The 19,038-nt window shown below is 37.7% G+C and overlaps 1 protein-coding gene and 1 long non-coding RNA gene across 3 annotated transcripts in view; both read right to left on the minus strand.

Annotated features, from left to right (window-relative positions):
* LOC149053057 (uncharacterized) overlaps positions 1-19,038 on the minus strand; it is a 252,015-nt gene that overhangs the window by 39,624 nt on the left and 193,353 nt on the right. The gene's annotated exons all lie outside the window — the stretch shown is intronic.
* On the minus strand, positions 1,916-10,101 carry LOC149053059 (uncharacterized). Of its 2 annotated transcripts, XR_016188861.1 has the most exons (4): positions 9,285-10,101; positions 2,821-4,515; positions 2,543-2,638; positions 1,916-1,930 (listed from the first exon to the last, which is right to left on the minus strand). It is a non-coding gene; the product is annotated as an uncharacterized LOC149053059 (long non-coding RNA). The 2 variants fall into 2 exon arrangements; XR_016188860.1 differs by lacking the exons at positions 1,916-1,930; positions 2,543-2,638 and having other exon boundaries at positions 4,036-4,515; positions 9,285-9,399; positions 9,580-10,088.

A 19,038-nucleotide genomic window follows, 5' to 3' on the forward strand; every position in this document is an offset into this window, starting at 1 on the left:
CTTTGCAAGAGAGGAAAACACACGAGACTCCAGGAGCACAACAAATCTATTGGCAAGATGGTGGACTCTCAAAAGCACATGGTTGCAAATGTCACGTGTCATAAATGTCACTGCCACTACAAATAGAAAAGCCTACTGAAATAAGAGCATTTATAATTAAAATAAGAGTTTTGTTGTCCAAAAGATGTTTGATTCTATTGATACGATGTAGATTATACAGGCCGCTCGAGGAAAGTGTAGATACGTGGTCGTCAAAGGTTACGGCAGAGTCCATGCAGAACTCCAAGTCTTTTACAACAGGAGAGGGCTTAATATTGTTCCCCAATAGAACGACATGAGGTAAAGTTTCGCGTTAGTTGTGGTACGCCAACGACAAGGGCCTTAGTTTTGCTTGGATTGATTAACAGAGAGTTTAGTGAGCACCACTTTGCAATCTCGCGGAGATCACTACTGAGGTCAGGAATGGCAACACTGACGTCTGACTGGGGAAGAGCCAAAAGCAGGTTGGTGTCGTCTATATAGCCCATGGCTTGGCACTTCTCCGGAACAGAGAGGAGGTCGTTAACGTACAAAGTCAACAAAGCTGGACCGAGAATGGACCCCTGGCAACACCTACTGTCTGTGGGAGGGGGTCGGATAGGACACTGCCAATCCTTAGCACTTACATACGTAATGATAGGTAACTCTTAAACCAGGCTAAAGTGGGGTCATGTTGGATGCTGTCGAAATCTTTAGACATGTCGAGTAGTACAACCACAGATATTCGTTTCTCATCCATATTCTCAATGACGTGGTCCGTGAAGTGTAGTAGGGCGGTTTTAGTGGAGTGGAACTTTCTGTTTTCACTCTGTAGGCCGAATATCTTGCTATTTTATCCAAGAAGTCCATAAACTGCGTGTGAGCAGCTTTCTCGCATACCTTTGACATTATCGGTAGGAGGGATATAGGACGGGTGTTTTCAGGGCCATTACGATCGCCGGACTTGAGGTTTGGGATGACCACTGCGGACTTCCACACCTGTGCAAAGCAATTCGATGCGAACGAAGTATTCATCAGATTGATAATGACGGGTAGGGTGACCGGAAGAATGTCTTTAAGCACTCCAGCGGACACTCTATCAAGCCCGGGCGCTTTGTTTGATGGGATATGCTTAACAATCTTTTCAATGCCCTGTTCCGTCACAGCACGAAACTCAAATTTGTTTGTCCGTAGCATCGACTGACTCATCCGAGAAGCCATTGTGATCGCATAAGGCCTTGGCTTTAGGGGCTGCAGCCACCCCTACCGAAACGTAGAAATCGCTAAATCTGTTCGCTCGGACTGTAGGATCTTCGACAGTAGTCAGTGGTGGATCTTTGTTGGGTAGGCATTGATCCATAACTTTCCAGACAGAATTTGTGTTTCTGCTGCACTTCAGTGGTTCGGAGCGAACATTTTCCTTCTCAACGATTCTCATCACTCGCTTAACTTCTTGCCTGAAAAAATTAAAACGCTCCAGTTTTGGAACGTCGTTTGTTTAACGTGCCTTTTTTTGCCACCTGTCGCGCATCGATTGTTTGATCTCAGCTGTAATGAACGGATTCGGGCATGACTTGATCTTGATGCGTTTAATTTGTGCGTGCTCATTCAGCGTGTAGAGGAATAAATTATTGAATACCTCAACTTGATCATCGAGGTCGTGAAAAATATTAACAAGGTGAAAAGGGACACACATCAAATCGCCTCGGAATAAACCTGGGTTGTAGTTTTTGTAGCTTCTGGTGAAAACAATAGAAGCTTTGAGATTCAAACTGACCGCCACCAGCAAGCAATGATCAGCAACTGCCGAAATATTTACATCGCAGCTAGTAAGAAAGCTCATGTTTGTTGTAGGCGCCACGTCAACTAGCGTCACTGATGTATCAGTGGTCCTTGTCGGTTGTGCAACAAGCTGCGAGAGATTAAGTGAATTACAGAGATTCATCAAAGCTTGGCTCTCAGGACAAGAAAAGCCAGCAAAAAGTCTGCATTTAAGTTGCCAGTAACCATAATTTCCATTCCTAGAGGAAGCGAGCCCATAAAAGAGGCAGTAAAATGGTCCAGGAATCTAGACATGGACATGGAGTCTGGCCTTTAAACAGCGCATAGTAGGAAAGATTTTGATTTCCTGCACTGGACTTCAAGCCAGAGTTGTTGGGAGTTAGCATCCGTAATTGTTGACAAGTTATCGATGATCGATGCGTTAAATGAGTTTCTAATGTAAACAACGATCCCTCCTCCCTTCACATTTATGCGGGCCTCTATCCTGCCTGAAAATGACATAGCCAGAGCAATATTCTTCACCCTTAAGAACGTCGTTTTGAAGCTCTATGCGTAATTCAGCCTGTGTGTAGCCGATCACTACCTTCCGAAAGAAACTGGAGGAGGTAAAATGCTTGCGAGCGCGGAGTAGATTTACTTGAGGTTGTAATGATGTGTTTAATACGAGATGTCATTAACAGAAAGTCTAACGCGCCCAAACTGAAACTAAACTCAATATAGAATAAAATCCACAAACCCTCACCTCCAAAGGTGGACTTGAAGCTCTCACCCGGAGGCCCACGTGCAGTATTGGTTTGTGGTCATGAAAGTATTACGTTTTCGCCTGGTTATCAGCTCCCTGCAACATGCGACACAATCATGAAAATAAAAAGAAATAAATCCAGATAAAGGTTTGTCCATTTGTGGACTAAAATGAAATCTCATATTTAAGCGGATTTCATCGCCAATAAAATGACGCAGACAATTTCAAGGAAGGGTATTCATTGAGCTCACACTCCAGTTCAGTTTCGAAACACTAACCTTTTGCTCTGCACTATTAATAGTTTCCGTCACATCTTTACGCTTGTATGGAGATTACATTTCTACTGAAAGCATTAACCACAGAGTACTAGCTCCACTTGTCGTAGTTTCTTTGTGAAAGTTTGCATCTGATGGTTTTCAAACGCTTAGATCGTGTAATTTGTCGGATCGCGTGACCAGAAATACAGTAACCATGGATACCATGACGTAAGATGACGTAACTGGAGAACAGGCGTCGTTGTTGCATATTTCAGGCTAGCGGAAGTCGGCGTTAGGCGCTCCTTTCCTCGCTCCCCGTTGGGTTTGCTTTCGCTCGCTTGGAAAAACGCAACAAAAAGATAGCTATTTTTGTTGTTGTTGAAGGACCATTTACTTCAAATGAAAGGAACCACAGATGCGAAAAAAGAAGAAATAAAGGAACTGTTTCGCAATAAATGTTTTCATAGGACCTCATAATATTGAGCTGATGGTCACTCCTAAGATAGACCGGATCATTTTTTTTTTCTTTCACGCCATATCGTGAAGAAATTCGTTTCCAAATTAAATTGTAAAGGTTTTCCGTCTAGGAAACGCAGTGGATGGGGAACTAAAGCAGTTTAGTGCATCCTTGAGATGGAGTATGTGTTCCATTAATTTTGTGTTTAGGCACTGATGACGAGACTCAAGATAACCCGTGACTAGACTCAGTTCAGCTTGCTACGGGTAAAGTGTGACGATTTTTCTTTCTTTTTTTTCTTTTTTTTTTAATAATATTATATTTCAATTATTAACTTTAATTGGGAGCATACCCCTTTTTAAAAATTAATTGGAGACGAGCGACTGGGTAACTTCAGTCATGAATTCTTGGTATCACCTAAAAATTAGTTTTAAACATAAATTTTCAATGTCGGGTGCAGTGATAAATAGACCATTCTGTTATCAATTTCATTTTTCTATTCAACTCAAAAGAAAAGAAAAAAAGGAAAAAAAATCCGTTTGTGTGCTAACATTTTTGAAACCGTGACCTAAACTGCCTCCTATCTGAGGAAGTTTGATTTCCTGGGTATTTTTACGATGAAGCAAAAAACCAAGGAGATACTTGAGACCACTCCTATGTGACAATGTTCAAAGGACTTGATAATCTTTAAATGATTTACTGTAAAGCATATGCATGTTCTAGATTTTAAGTACAGCTAGTGATCATGCGCATAATTCAATAATTCACACACTTGCAAATCTCAGAAACGACACCTGCTTTATTTGCATCCACAAAACATCTCTGTCACACCCTTTCAGTCACTATATAAAACACCACACCAGTAGATCAAGGACAAAAATATCTCCATTGGTTTCAGCACGCGCTGTTTCGCGTCTTGGTATCAGAAATTTTTCAATTTTTTTAGTTAAATATGATGTATAGAGGTAGGGATGCATTTTCAATGGTTCCGTTAGCGATTCCGCTGGCGACGAAATAAAAACGTTCTTAGCGGAACTTCTCAAAAAGCCAAAATATGTTCAGCAGAGCCGAACTGGACATTTATCTAAATTATGTGCTTTGTTGTCTGTCCTGCAGCTTCACCTTGACTTTTGTCAATAATAATGTCCAACAAACTTTTAATCACTTTTCTCAGTGTTGAGGTAAGCTACACATTTCACAGTTCCCGCGTTCTCGTGTAGTGTCGACGTCCCCTGATCCTCGTGGCTCTGGTGAGGGGTCTGGGGATAGAATATGTAAACTGTAAGCATACATACCTGATATGATATCTTAAGAGGTTGTCTGTCTTATTTCCACCCGGTCAATTTCGCGTCAAAAATAATTTTGCCTGAAACTCTGTCAACAGAAAGACTTTACCTAGGAAAGAACTAAATTAGATTTGGTTTGATTCGAAATAATTTTCTGACTGCATTAGGGGCCATAATTATTTCCCAGTCCGTAAGGACCGTTGCAACGTCTAGAAAATTGAAAAATAGGCATATTTTGTAACGTTATAAAATATTTGATTCGCATAGTTAAGCCACAGAATTTATATCAGATTGCTGAGAAACCTTTTTAGTTTGCCAAGAACTTTAGAATTTGCCCCCTCAATATATTTGAAAAGGCGAATTTTAGCATATTCTGACCACTAGAAATCGCCATAGGCCGATGGCCGTAAATAACCTTGATTTAGACGTTAAGTTTTGGGATTTGGGACCTGGTTGACGACTCTATCCTACACAACCGTTAAGTTTAGACCTTTATAGGCAAAAATATGCAAAAACCCCTGTACGTTTTCGATTTTTCAAAAGTTATGACCGTTTGAATCAGCACATGTACGAGCTTTCGCGATTTTTTCGCCTACACCAAAATCGAACAACTAGAGCAGATTTCGTCATAAATACAGCTTACCCGCTTTGCAGCCCAACTTCATGACTCACTTCAGAATTTTTTTAATAGCCGAATTGGTGAGATCCATGATAAGCTCAACAAATAGCTAGGTATTGCCTTCGAAAAGTAGGTGGCATCCATCGCGACTTGTGGTATCAAAACAAATGTCGGAATTTGCCACATTTCGCGGTGAATCGCCCATTTAACGTCGCTACAAAGCTGAATTTTTTCCAAAATCAGAATATAAACTCTCCATGTCTGCAAGCTGAGGGGGAAATTAAGGTTTTAGGCTTCTGAAGTGAAGAAATAATCGCTTAAATTTAGATCACGACGATCCAGTTCGATGTTGTATTGTTCTCATAAAGGTCCGCACGAAAGAGAAGACCGCTGATAGCCTGTGCTGTACGCTGTGCCGTATGGTTTTGTTTTGTATCCCAATTTACATCCCAATATAATATTTGGGGAGAAAAATTTTGGATGAAAAGAATAAATGCTTTTACCTGGAGTTTGATATTATAGAATTAATTAATCAATTTGAAATATCCTGAGCTTGCTTCTCTCGGTTCCGCGTCGATTGTGTCCACAGATCAGCAACCTGTCAATAGCCGGAGAAATAGGCTACCGACGTGATAAAAACTTTGACACATGCTTCGTATGAACAGATGTTATAAGTGTTGCTTTGGTAAATTTTTAATCGTTTTCATCAAAACATTTCACTAACTAGATATTATAATATATATTACACTACAACAACGCCGTCAGAACTTGATATCGGAAGTAAAGGTAGTTTGTATCTGTAGAGCATATTCTACACTTTCAGCCACCGGTTAAGACATTGTTTACATAAGTCTACTGAGAAACACATTGACAATCACTTATCACGTCAGACAGTTTGTCTATGAGGATCTGTCTTTGGTCTCTCAATTTTACACGGATCTCAAAATGACTACAGATGGCTCTCAACAAAACCACATTGAATTTTTGAAGTGTGTTACTGTGGTAACGTTCATACGTGTCGTAGCAGATTGGATGTGAGACTTTGATCTCTTTGTTAACTTTGTCTACCAGATCTTGTCTCTCGGAATTTTCCTGGACACATTGGACATCCCCCTCCTCATCCAGTGATATCCCGATCACACCCTGATCTTTTCGTCGCATTGCTGCCAGCCGGGAGAAAAAGCTCTGAACTTGGCTCTTTGTCAGCCACTGTTCTCAAGTGAACAAACCTACATTTGATTCATTTTTCGCACTTCGCATGTCCACTGCAACTTGGGCGGGGTCTGCCTTTCGCCCAGTTCTTCCTCCAAGTGTAAACCGTGCCGTTAGGTATTCTTTTACCTTCTCTGAAAATCTAACGCGGTGGTGTACTTGAATCTAACGAACAGCTCGAACACTCGATACCAGCGGTATCTATCGATGAGAACTTAGGGGCCCAGTCCTTTTTGATTGCATCATGCTGGCTTAACCTGCTGACTGTTTGCTTTCTAACGTCCAGGTGCAGCTCTAGCTGCGAAAACGTTTCGAACACTTCAACACATCCAAGCACAGAGCATTCAAACAATGGCGTTGTACTCACTGTTTCCTTGCTGCCCTTTGAACGACGCTTGACCACACGCTTTTCACGAGGATCATAAAACCCTTGAGATTCCATGGTTTGAATGGACGTTGGTGCTTGATATAAATTAAGTCATATGGAATGTACTTCCCTTTACCGATGCATTGCTGCCCTCTTAAGGTTTTGCTATCCTATACCCCGGGGTACTCTCTTAAATTTCGGATAGGGGATGTGTTGCAAAGGTTGTTAAACTCTGACTCTATTTAAGGATAAAGGGCGAAAATGGTGCCTGCTCGTTTTTATGTCAATAACACAAAAGGGCTTTGTGTAAATGTACAAATGTCAAAAACAAAAGGAATGTTATCTTGCATCGGCGTAAACATTGGCGTCAAATTACTCTCCAAGTTTATTTATTTCGTATCCGCCTTGCGTGTATGACATAAAAAAATGCTTTTGTAAACATGTAGATGTTAGAGATAAGGTAAGGTAGTAAAATCCAATGTATTACGCATTTTTCAGTGGAATTTCTGTGTTTCCCGATTATATATAGGATTGACTAACGTTACAATTTTGTGGTGTTGAAAACTTAGGTTGTAGATTTCAAGTTTGCTTCAGAGCAATGTTACAAGTCGAAGTGTGATTTACCTTATCAATTTAAACTAACTGCCACATGACCTCCATGTGGCATATCGGTACGTATCTTGGGACGAAATCACAACGGTTATTTTGTTGTATACTCACTCGCGTGCAGGCTTTGGCCCAAATGTTAATCAAATTCCAAAATACTGAATTCTGACATTTACCGCACCTCAATATATGTGAAGATGTCCTGATTTAAACCCTGCCCCACATTTCAAGACAATACCTGGTTGGTAAGCTAGAATTTACATAAAATTATTATATTAACTCACGGGAACCTGTTGGAACGAGTTCTGCAAAGATAATGTTAATTTCCCTTGACATGTCGAGATGAACTGCATTTCTAGTATTTAGCTGCTTTTTCCGGCCGTTGTGCAGCGGGTATTGGCAAGTGCGACGTGGTTGCCAGTTTTTACCCATGTTTCCTCTATGCTTTTCGTAGATCTAAAGTTCCTCAAGTTGATCAGGGGAAAGGTCGTTTGGCAAGCCTGACCTGTTAACGATAAGCTCATATTCTTGTACCGTCCCTCTAAGCTGACCTAAGTGACATGCTTGTAGATGATCATTGATATCACCTCTACATTCTGAAAGCTTTATCAACTTCTCGGAAGACTCGCTACAGACTTAAGCCTCTTTGGTTTCGATAAAGCACTTGCATGCCATACTACACTTGCAGGCCTTCCAGAAAAAAAACAAAGGGTCAGCGGGTTCACCCGCAATGGTTAATGAGGACCTCTGTTATGCGCGATAGTGCAATCGTTCAGCTTTAAATTCCAAATTTTTAGCCCCCAAACTTCGACACATAGACTTACAAGTGGAGTTCTAGGACTGATTCTTGAAGAGAATGCAGCTGCAATCCAAAGTTTCAATGGGACATTAAGCGCGAAACATGGCTTTGGTTTTCGAGTTTAGTTCGCAACAACAAGTCAAAGAAGAGTACCGATAGATGCCGACCGCTGAAGTTTGGAGTTATTTGCCGGAGTTATCATAAAGTTAACCAGATTGGGGAGCGAGGAATATCTGAAATTTCACTTAAACCCAAGATGCGCCGAAGGTAAGCTGTATTTATGACGAAATCTGCTCCAGTTGTTCGATTTTGTTGTAGGCGAAAAAATCGCGAATGCTCGTACATGTGCTGATTCAAACGGTCATAACTTCTGAAAAATCGAAAATGTACAGGGGTTTTTGCATATTTTTGCCTATAAAGGTCTAAAATTAACGGTTGTGTAGGATAGAGTCGTCAACCAGGTCCCAAATCCCAAAACTTAACGTCTAAATCAAGGTTATTTACGGCCATCGGCCGATGGCGATTTATAGCGCTCAGAATATGCTAAAATTCGCCTTTTCAGATATATTGAGGGGGCAAATTCTAACTTTCTTGGCAAACTTGAAAGGTTTTTATGCAATCTGATATAAATTCTGTGGCTTAACTATGCGAATCAAATATTTTACAATGTTACAAAATGTGCTTACTTTTCAATTTTCTAGACGTTGGGACGGTCCTTACGGACTGGGAAACAATTATGGCCCCTAATGCAGTCAGAAAATTATTTCGAATCAAACCAAAGCTAATTTAGTCCTTTCCTAGGTAAAGTCTTTCTGTTGACAGAGTTTCAGGCGAAATTATTTTTGACGCGAAAATGACCGGGTGGAAATAAGAGAGACAGCCTCTTAATTTGGAAAAGGGAAAAGAAAATAACAATATGGAATCTACTTTTCCTAAATTGGTCCCAATTTTTTTAAATTGTACTGTTAAAGGAAAAATAGTTTTTGAACTAGTTTAATAATAAAAAAAACTTAACCAATCAATATCGGCGTATGGACCCTCTTTGGAGGTTGGATGAATTCAATGAACAAAACTTTGAAAAAAACGAGTGGGAGAGAAAATACTCAGAGAGAAAAAAGATATTGAGGGAACCATTTTACCATTTTCTGCTTCCCTAAGCTATGTAACAGTACACCACTGTTCACTTTTACTCCAGCACCGAGCCAAATCAGCATCTTTGTTTCTGATCGCTTTACACAGATCTCCTAAGTGATCCTGCCAACACAAAAATTACCAACAAAAGTTAGACATGAAAACCTTAACATACATTTAGTGCAAGAATAAATAATAGAATCCAGCCTTGCTGATTTATCCCTCCGTTGTACGAGCTACAGATTGATTCAGGTTTGTAACCCTTTAACCCCTAAGAGTGACTGGCATCTAATTTCTCCTTACCATATCACGCTGAAACACTCCATTAAGGTCAGCAGAATAAAAGAGCTGATCACCGACCAAAGAAGCTCTTGATTGTTGGACAAATTCTCCATGTTGGTATAGTGGAAAATGTTTAGAGAGCCATAACAAGAAACAAGAAACAATAAACCATTACCAGCGTTGCACAGTGGATCAGCCATTTTGACATCTCAGTGACAAAAGATGAAGACACTGAGACAGAAATGTTTATTTTAAACAGGTGGATTTTAGATGACAACTAAGCACCATGATTAGAATTCAAAAGTTCAATGAGAAGCCACCAAACTAAGATAAAACTTGACTTTTTCATTATCACATGCCCAGTATTCTTTTCAATGACTGATCTTTCTGTGCTTCATGGGTTCAACTACCTAGCACATTAGATTCTACTACAGTTTTGAAATATAATCTCACTTTTTAAATGAAAAGTGCACAGGAAATGACAATACCATATCTAGGGTGACTAAAGAAGAAATCATAAAATGGTCCCCATTTTAGAATAAGCTTTATACTTAGCATGCAGAGTAATTCCCACATGTTTCATATTAACCATAATTTGCTTTTGCATCAATTCTACAATGATTTCAGCTCTCCAGTTATGTACCTGAAAAAAAACACAAAGCAAAATAAAAAACAAACAAACAAAAAACTTGGCATTCATCATGAGCACAGGGTCTTCTATTGCATTATGTTTAGGTTTCCATAAGCCTAAATGTCTCCTTAAAACTTTTTTTATCCCAGACAAAAAGAGAGTGGTTTCCCTGTGACATCTTTCTAAATTTTACTGCAACAAAGGCAGTTATTCTCTCTTTACAACTCTCTACACTTTGGTTTTCTTTGCCTGCAACAAAAATACATCATCACACAAGAGGGCAAACTTCAGAGAGATAAAATATTTTAGTACATGATAATTTTTTTTACTGATTAGAATCCCTGTTTTACTAACATCTTGTAGCAGAGCAAACAAAAGGACAGGCACACCAGGTTTTCTATTGTTCGGAGATTAACTTTCTCTAAGCCTTACACCCCAAATGGTGACAAGCAACTGATTTCTCTTTGCATTATTATCACTAAATTAAACACCAAGGGCATTAGAATAGAGGAAATTATTGCTAACAAACAAGGTCTTGATTGCTGAACAAATTCTCCTTGTCAGAACATTAAGAGATGCGTAGAGAAAAGAATGGAGAATATACATTTATATTCAGCTTGATGCTAGAGTGTAAAAGGTTACAATAGACCATAAAGAATGCATGTGTATACATGTTTATTAAAGATTCTATAATATCATTGTGCTTCTGCGATTTCCTTGGCTGACAGTGTGTTCTTGCAAGAATTTACACATGTGAGCACAGGGCACAGATGGGAAATGTGTATAACAGCATAACAGTTACATGAGCATCATCTTCCAAGCATGATGAATTTCACTTCTCTTTTTCTATTGCTCAATTCTATGAATCTAATTTAATCTCACATGTATTTGTAAGGAGAATCTCATGAGCTCAAGTACATTTCTTAATTCAAAGGCATGAGTGATGTTTAGAAAGCTTTGGTAACTGCACAAGCCATGGGAGTGCCTTTTGGAAACCTTTCCTAACAAATAATGAGTAACCATAAATTATGACATGCAAGACCTGTTTATGCATTTTTTGTATGATATGTTCTAAACAAAATCTCTCACAAATACTGCTATTTGTACATTCCTGGTGCACATTTCTCAAACATTTTTAACCAGTTGGAAAATGCCTTAAGACAATTATGTTGTTTGATTTGATCATTCATTAGAATGATCACATCAAATTTTATGAACACATCAAGTTTAAATGTTTTTTTTTAAATTATGAAAAAGTTTAGCATTGTTTAGTTATCTTAAAAAGCTTTAATTTCAAGCCAGTGTACCGGTAGTATGGAAAACCTGTAACTTATTAAGTGACTTAAAAAGTTATTTCTCAATTAATTCACAAATTGTGAATTAATTGAAAAATAACTTTTTAAGTCACTTAATAAGTTACAGGCCAGTTATAGACCAATCAGGAATGAAACATTTTGTTTCATTATATAATGATTATCATTAGATTATTTTAAAGGTAGTATTTGAATTGAAGTCAAAAAAAGTGCAACAGTCCTATGTCCAGGTGACTTGCTGTAGTCTCTTATTTATCTCGAGTCCTTTATTTTTGCAAATGACTGTCAATTAAAATTGGGAATGTTATACCTCCCAAATCAAAAACCATTTTTTATTTGACCCTCATTTTCCCCTTTGGCCTCAGCTCAAGGAACAGTTGAGAGTCTTGGGAAAAGATAACTCACTGTTTCCCTCAAAGCCAGTCATTAAGTACCTAATATGTTTAAGCTCATGAACAAATTTTGAACTGAAACAAACTATGGACAGGTATGGCAAAGAATGCATTGCATTGAAAAACCAAGGCTTCCTTTTTCAATCAGTAGAGTTGTTTGTCTAAGTATTTAATCACTTGGCTCACTTTTACTGTAGTATTCACTCAGTACAACAGATGTGCAAGAGCTACTTTTATCACCCGGAAAAGAATGCTTGATTTATCATGAGAATTTATGCTAGTAAATTAGATGTAATTGGTTGTTGCTAGATGATCATCAGAACAGAAGTCAATCAATTCCTGTAATTAAATTGTGCTTTGTCTCTTGATAGCAAGAATTATTCTAAACATCTGTCACCGAGTACAAGATATACTACTGTCAAGCAACATGAAGTCTCCACCAACCCTGACAGGACACTTTTGTTCCCCCTCCCCCCCTCCCCTGACTATCTTGTTGTGACAATAATTGAGTTTGTGGTTTGAAATCTAACATGGTATCAAAGCTAATTAAACACAGAAAGAAAAGAGGGCCTGGTCAGTCTACCAGGAAACTTACTGCTTGTCTTCTACAGGCTTTAAGAGCTCAAAACTCCTTATCACCGGCATGTTTGGTAATGTTGTCTTTCTGGGACACTGACAGAATCCATAAAGAAGGGCCTGAAAAAAATTATAAATAAAAACCATTAAGGAAATAAAATATCTAAAACAACTTGAAAAATTTTGGTTCACCATTAAAACAATCTCAAGCATACTCTCAGAAATATTAAAAACAAACCATGTCAGGTTTTCAGTTGAGTGAGTCAACTCTCAGATCCCGGAAGTAAAAGGATCAAGATTTCAGGTAGTTGGTTAAGAGGAGACAATTTGGGACAGATTTGAACACTATAATGATCTTTTTACTTGTCATACACAGTGCTATTTATAACATTGATTGAGCCTAAAAACAGTCTAATATTTCCAGGCTTTCCATGACCCTGGTCTGTGATTGGCTAAAATACTAAAATCAACCAATCAAAGACAAAAATGGCAATTTGGTGTCTTGTATTTTGCAGTGCTGTGGCTAAAGTTGGTTTCTTTCTTTTTCTCTTTTTTTTTCCTTCTTTTTCATATTTTAAAATGTTAATTACAAAACCACACATTACATTTACAATACATCAGCTACCTTACTGTTACAAAAAATTACTCGTGATCAGTAAATTCCATTATAATCCAACAAATACAATTATTTGCCTGTGGGCAATTGGTCTAGGCCCATCACATGACAGAATATCCCCCAGCTAAAACTGGGGGATATGCAAGAATATACCTCAAGTGATATTCCCCAATTTTCAAACCTTACATCTAAAATGGAAAACTCTGTGTTTATAGATTTGATTCAAGATGAAGAGCATTGCTATAGGAGGAAAATGTTTCTTTTGTTCACAAAATCATTTCAGAGAACACTGACACACCATAAACAGTAGTCGGTTCATTAACATTTTTCTTGTGTTGAAAAATATTTGAAGGATAATAAACATAAAAAATAATATCCATTATATACTGAGCCAAAAAAATCAGAATTTCAGGCAACCAAAATTAGACATCTCTTCAAGACAGATTTATAGGGTAATATCTTATCATCAGTATATATCAAGAAGCAGGTATGCAGGTGAAGGGGAAAATTATAGAAAGGAACTGCAAGATGTTGGAGACTTGCTCAGCAAATGTTGATAAGCTGAACAAAACAACAGCATTATTAGTTCAAAAAAGATAAATAAAAGAGAAAAAAAGATGCAAATCTGGTGGTTTGTGGGAAGCACAGTCCCAGAGGACTGCTCATAAAGGCCAAAAATACTTTTAACAGTCCAAACAAAAACATTCTCTGTAATATACTTCCACACAAAATAAAAAAAAAACTGAAGAATCAAAGGAAGGTGAACAATTTAAACAGTTGCTAAAATAAATTACCAATAATAACTTACTTTAGATATAGAAAACAAAATAAAGGAGAGAAAAAGACACTAACAAATGTTGTACCAGATCCAGGGAGAAACAGCTGGTTAAAGACAATAGGGAATGATTTAAAGCGAATGAGAAAAATGATAAATAAATCAGAATTAATAAAATTTACAGTAAAGAACTTATACAAAATAAGTAACTTGAGCAAAAAAAAGTAACAGATAAACAAACAAACTGACCATATAGCTTTCTTCACTCTTTTACTTCCAAGATCTGATTGTTAGTTCTCCTCTCTTGCTGTTACATTTCTCCTGGTAAATTAGGGACAAGGATTCAGTGTTAGATCAAGATGACAACTTTGACATGATAAGTCTGAGTATTCTCATTACCTGTTTGCTGGAAAATGTATATTTATTATATGGAGAAGTTGCATATTAATCACATATGGGAGTTTAAGGGTTAAAAAAACTCTTACAAAATTCTGCAAAGCCTAAAACATTGGAAACTTAGGAAAGAAAAAATTAATCTTACGAATGGCTAAATTTTTAATTAAAAAAAAATATATGAAAGTAACAGACTTGAAAACAAAATAGCTTAATAAAAATGTAATGGAAAGAAAAAACTATATGAATTTAAAATAAATTATGTCAATGTGATTTTTGGCAGCAAGAAAGCATTTCATTCATTTCTTAAAAGTTTTCCTTTTAATTAGGTCACATAAGGGGGCAAAATTTCAGAAGAAGACACCTATTGAACAGTTAAGTTACTCTCTGTAATCCTAAAGTGCAGTGGCAAACAAATCTTCTCAGAGATCACACCACCATAGTGCTTTAACAGCTGACATGTGACTACTCTTTAGTGTTACTCTTTTCACACCTTTATCACACTGCGACCATTTAATAAGTTGTAATCAAAAATAAAATATGACTTTGACTAAACTTTTTTTTGTTTCATTTCAGTGGTGAGCCAAAGAATCCATTCTGCACTTAATTAATTTAACCACAAGTTGCATTATGCTGAAGGGTAAATTGAAACAAAATAAAGCAAAACAAGAAAAACAATAAATAAAAAAAACCTGAAGATAAATTTGTCCTGAAGAATTCATTTTAAGCAGCAACTACATGTAACTGCTATTTTTCCATGGAGAAAAACATAAGTAAATCCTTAGCACTATGTAAGCTTAATTAGCCATTTAACTCCCAGAAGTGATTAACATGAAACTTCTCCTGATAATATCCTCACATTATCCAGCAAACAGGTAACAAGAATCCTAGAGCTTATCAGGGAAAAGTTGTTATGCTGAATTAACAACAAATTCTTACAACTAATTTATAATGTGTAGCAGCTAGAGGGGAGATTTAACAATCAGATCTTGGGGGTTAAAGGGTTATAAAGAAACAAACCAAACCTCACGTGCCTTAGATGTCATTTTTAACTCGTGAATTGCGCGCATGCGCCTTAGCGAGTTATAGATACGATGTGGGGAATAGCATTCGCTCGCTCGCTCGCTCGATTGGTCGATTCCTGTAAACTTTTTTTAGATTTTAGGCTTTTGAGTGCATTTTATAGTTTTTGGCGAGCAATAAACAGACGAAATGGCGACCTTTGTTGCTAAGAATAGTGGTGGGGTGAAAAAGAAGCCAATGATAATCTTAAAAGAGTTTTTTTTTTCGTTTTAGTTTCAACAAGCCGCGCCAGCGACTGGCAGGCATGCAAGGATTCACACTGAAATAACAGAACAACCTTCGTTTTTCATAAAATTGTAATTTACAGTCCTTGAACTTGAAAACAATCCGAAGATTCATTGAAAATATCACTTACTGCGAAGCGCTCGGAGTTTACAGATGTTCAAAAGCTTTTTCTGTTATAGCGTGAGATTGAGGACAAAATTAATCATTACGTTTCGTCGCGTGTGTTTTTCCTGTGAGAAGCAACAAAAGATGCCGGCGACTGACGAAATAACAAGTTAACACGAAAATCAGATAACACCTAAACAAACAATTTTAGCTACCGATTTTCAGTGAATTTTTAAAGAACAATTTTCTTTTAAGTTTCAAGACAATTTGAAGATTCAACATACAAACAACGTATTAAAATGCGAAAGTTACACACCACAAAATTGATAAATAGGCCTGAAATGAAATTCTATCTTGTTATTGATCATACGTTGCCTAGCACGTGACCTAAATCTATCCAGGCGGAGATCCAAAATGACGGTGGCAGGCTTGGCTTAGTTATATCACTCAAAACTCGTTCCCGTTTGTCTCATTTGATAAAGAGGGAATCGTTAATGTTTTCATTAAGACAGTATTGCCTTGATTTTCTAATATTTACAACGAAAGACAGTAAATTTCACTTTTCACCCACATTTACTTCCAACCTTTTCTTTTGAACCAGAAACAAAAATGATAGACGTTTAAAACACATGACATCATCCACCTTGTCAATTATGTAATAGCATGATCATTTCAATTGTAATGCCTTCTTATCCCAACGTTACTTTGTTTCTCTGCTACATTAGCGAACACTGAACTACTGCTCGTACTCTAGATATGACAATCAACCACAAAATTCCCTAAACCGGATAACATTAAACATAATCTAAAAAATCATGTGTCAATTCACGAGTTTGCTCACAGAGCACTTTGATTTCATTCTAGGTTCAAAATAACATTCCTGTTGAGTAATTTGTCACGATTAAGATTAATACGAGCAATTGCTCAGAAAAAGAAATGTAAGCATAAACTGGAACAATCCCTAGCTACAACCCCTAGCAGCAACGTGTACCGGCATTTGAATAACCCAGTCTTGGACAATCTTGAAGCTGACTTTGTCAAAACGTACATATACTTCAGGGCGTGAAATTGTGCCTAATACAGGCGCCAATGCGACTAAATTTTTCACTTTGGCGACCAAATCCTGAAAGTTAGTCGCCAAATTGGCTACTAGAATGTTTCATTATAACCTTACCAAGAGATATAGAGAATTTAAAAAATTTGCAAAGATAAATCCGTGGCAAACTTCCTCGTTAAGTTTGTTTCCAAAACGTAGCATCTCGATCGATAACTAGATGCCATCTTGGATTTAGATAAGCCTGAAGGTTGTATATCATCCATCCAAGTGTCCACTTTGTAGCACGTTAAAGATCTTTTCCCTAACTTAATTTTGGAGGGCCTATCTAGAACGCTGACAGCGTAAAGAAAGATTTTGTTTGTCTTTGAAAATGGCGACCAACTTTTTTTGAATTGGCTACCACTTTGAAGAATTTAGGAGCCAAGTGGCTATCAGAAAAAAAAGTTAATTTCACGCCCTGTACTTGTGCGTAGTGAACACGATGAGTCGACTAAAATCTTACCTCTATTTTGCAATCAGCAAGAGGCTTCGCTAAGCCTGAGATTCTTCTGTTATCTTTTCCCTATGAGCTAATTGCTTCGGGTAAATTTCCATTTTCCTTTGTCCTCCATCTTTAACCGCGCACAATGTATCCTGGAACAAAGCGGAAATGAATTGAGCTACAACCGGAAGTTGGGAATCACTTGTTTTTGTGATACGTGCTAGCTGCGTATCAAACAAACAGACCTTAGAGCCTTCTTAAACACGCTTGCAAAATTCTGCCAAAACAAAAATGTAGGAAACTTTAGGACGAAAAAAATTATGAATGGTTTATTTTTTTAAGTTTTGTCAGCTGTCAATTGGTTGCCAAATTTAGTCTCTTCACAGCAGGATTCTGCCTGTACTGAAGTAAAACCGGAAAAAAATTGAAACAAGGTTTTGGCAGATGGAAAACCTTTTCTAAAGGCATGGTCCATCGAATAATTGCCACGATTGCAGTAAACTTGGCGTGAAATGCTTGTTTGGCGAAAAACTTTTCAACCTGACTTCGTTTGCCCGGTTGTTAAATTTATGAACGACTCGTCACAATATCGCGACGTTGATATCTGTTGTCATGGCTAGAAATTGAAGACATCATGGCGGCTAAGCATGCGCATAAAAGATAAAATACGGAGTTTAAATATGGCGGCTGCATAAGGCTTTCTGTGGGAAAATTTTGAAAATCAGACACAGTAATTTTCTGGAAGCGTGTACTAAAAATGCCCTCGTCTGAAATGTATTAGAAGAGTGTCCAGATCACTCACCTCCGTTCTCAAACTCTTACGATTTCGCTACGATCTGCCCCAGTCGAAGAAACTTTAAACCTTTTTGATGCCCCTAAGTGTCTTAAAATGGCTTATGTTGGTCAGCTAAAGCTTCTCCTGCAGCCACAACAAGGGTTGTTTTATCGATTGCCCACGTCTGTTCGATCTCTTCGAAAGCCGACCTTCTAATTGAAGGCTATTTGAAGTCATAAAAGTGTAAATCCACGCTGTCAAACGACTTCCAAAAGTCCAAAAATTTTTTTTCTTATGGGTCTTGTTCCCAGTAGAGACGTTGACTCAAAAACTAAAATTATAAGATCTGAAAACATATCAAAGAACTCTTCGATCACCATTTTGTAAAAACAGAGTAACCTAGCCTGTTATGGACAATACCGCTACAGGGCAGCTACTGAAGGCTCAAAGATTGACATAGATTGCAGCATTGGCGCGAAAATAATTTGACTTGAAAAACAAAATAGTAAGCTTCTTACTTGGACAAGATTTAACAGCTTCTCAAGCAATATCTCGGAAAGAAAATAATAAAGAAGTTATCAGCGCTGCAAAATGTCTGATACACCTCCATTTGATTCATTTTTAAAATGGAAGTTGGGGATTGAAAGTAACAAGGAATATCATCTTAGCTGTGGACGTACCCTACCCTTTGCTGAAATTGTGGCATGATTTTATCAAGATACAGAAAAATGATAGAAATCACACCTATGGCAATGGCTTTGTAAAAGGTAATTTCCGACATCTTTTGATGTTTGATTTTAGTGGGATGCGCAGACGCAGTAAGGTGAAACGCAGCTCGTGCTGCGTCCGCGACATCAGCCGCTGACTGACCTCGATTTCCAGCCATGTTTAAGCCTGTCTCAGTATTGGCCATCTGGGGCAAACTCCGACCTTTTCTTCTATTTCTGGAAATAACACATCCTTGCTGCAAGCATCTTTGCAACGATCTCAATCATTTTCAATCTATTATCTTTGTACTTAATTCGGCTTCTCGGAGCCATTGTCTTTATACCATACAC

This window comes from Pocillopora damicornis, chromosome 1 (assembly GCF_964200805.1).
Source record: "Pocillopora damicornis chromosome 1, jaPocDami1.2, whole genome shotgun sequence".
Lineage (NCBI taxonomy): Eukaryota > Metazoa > Cnidaria > Anthozoa > Scleractinia > Pocilloporidae > Pocillopora > Pocillopora damicornis.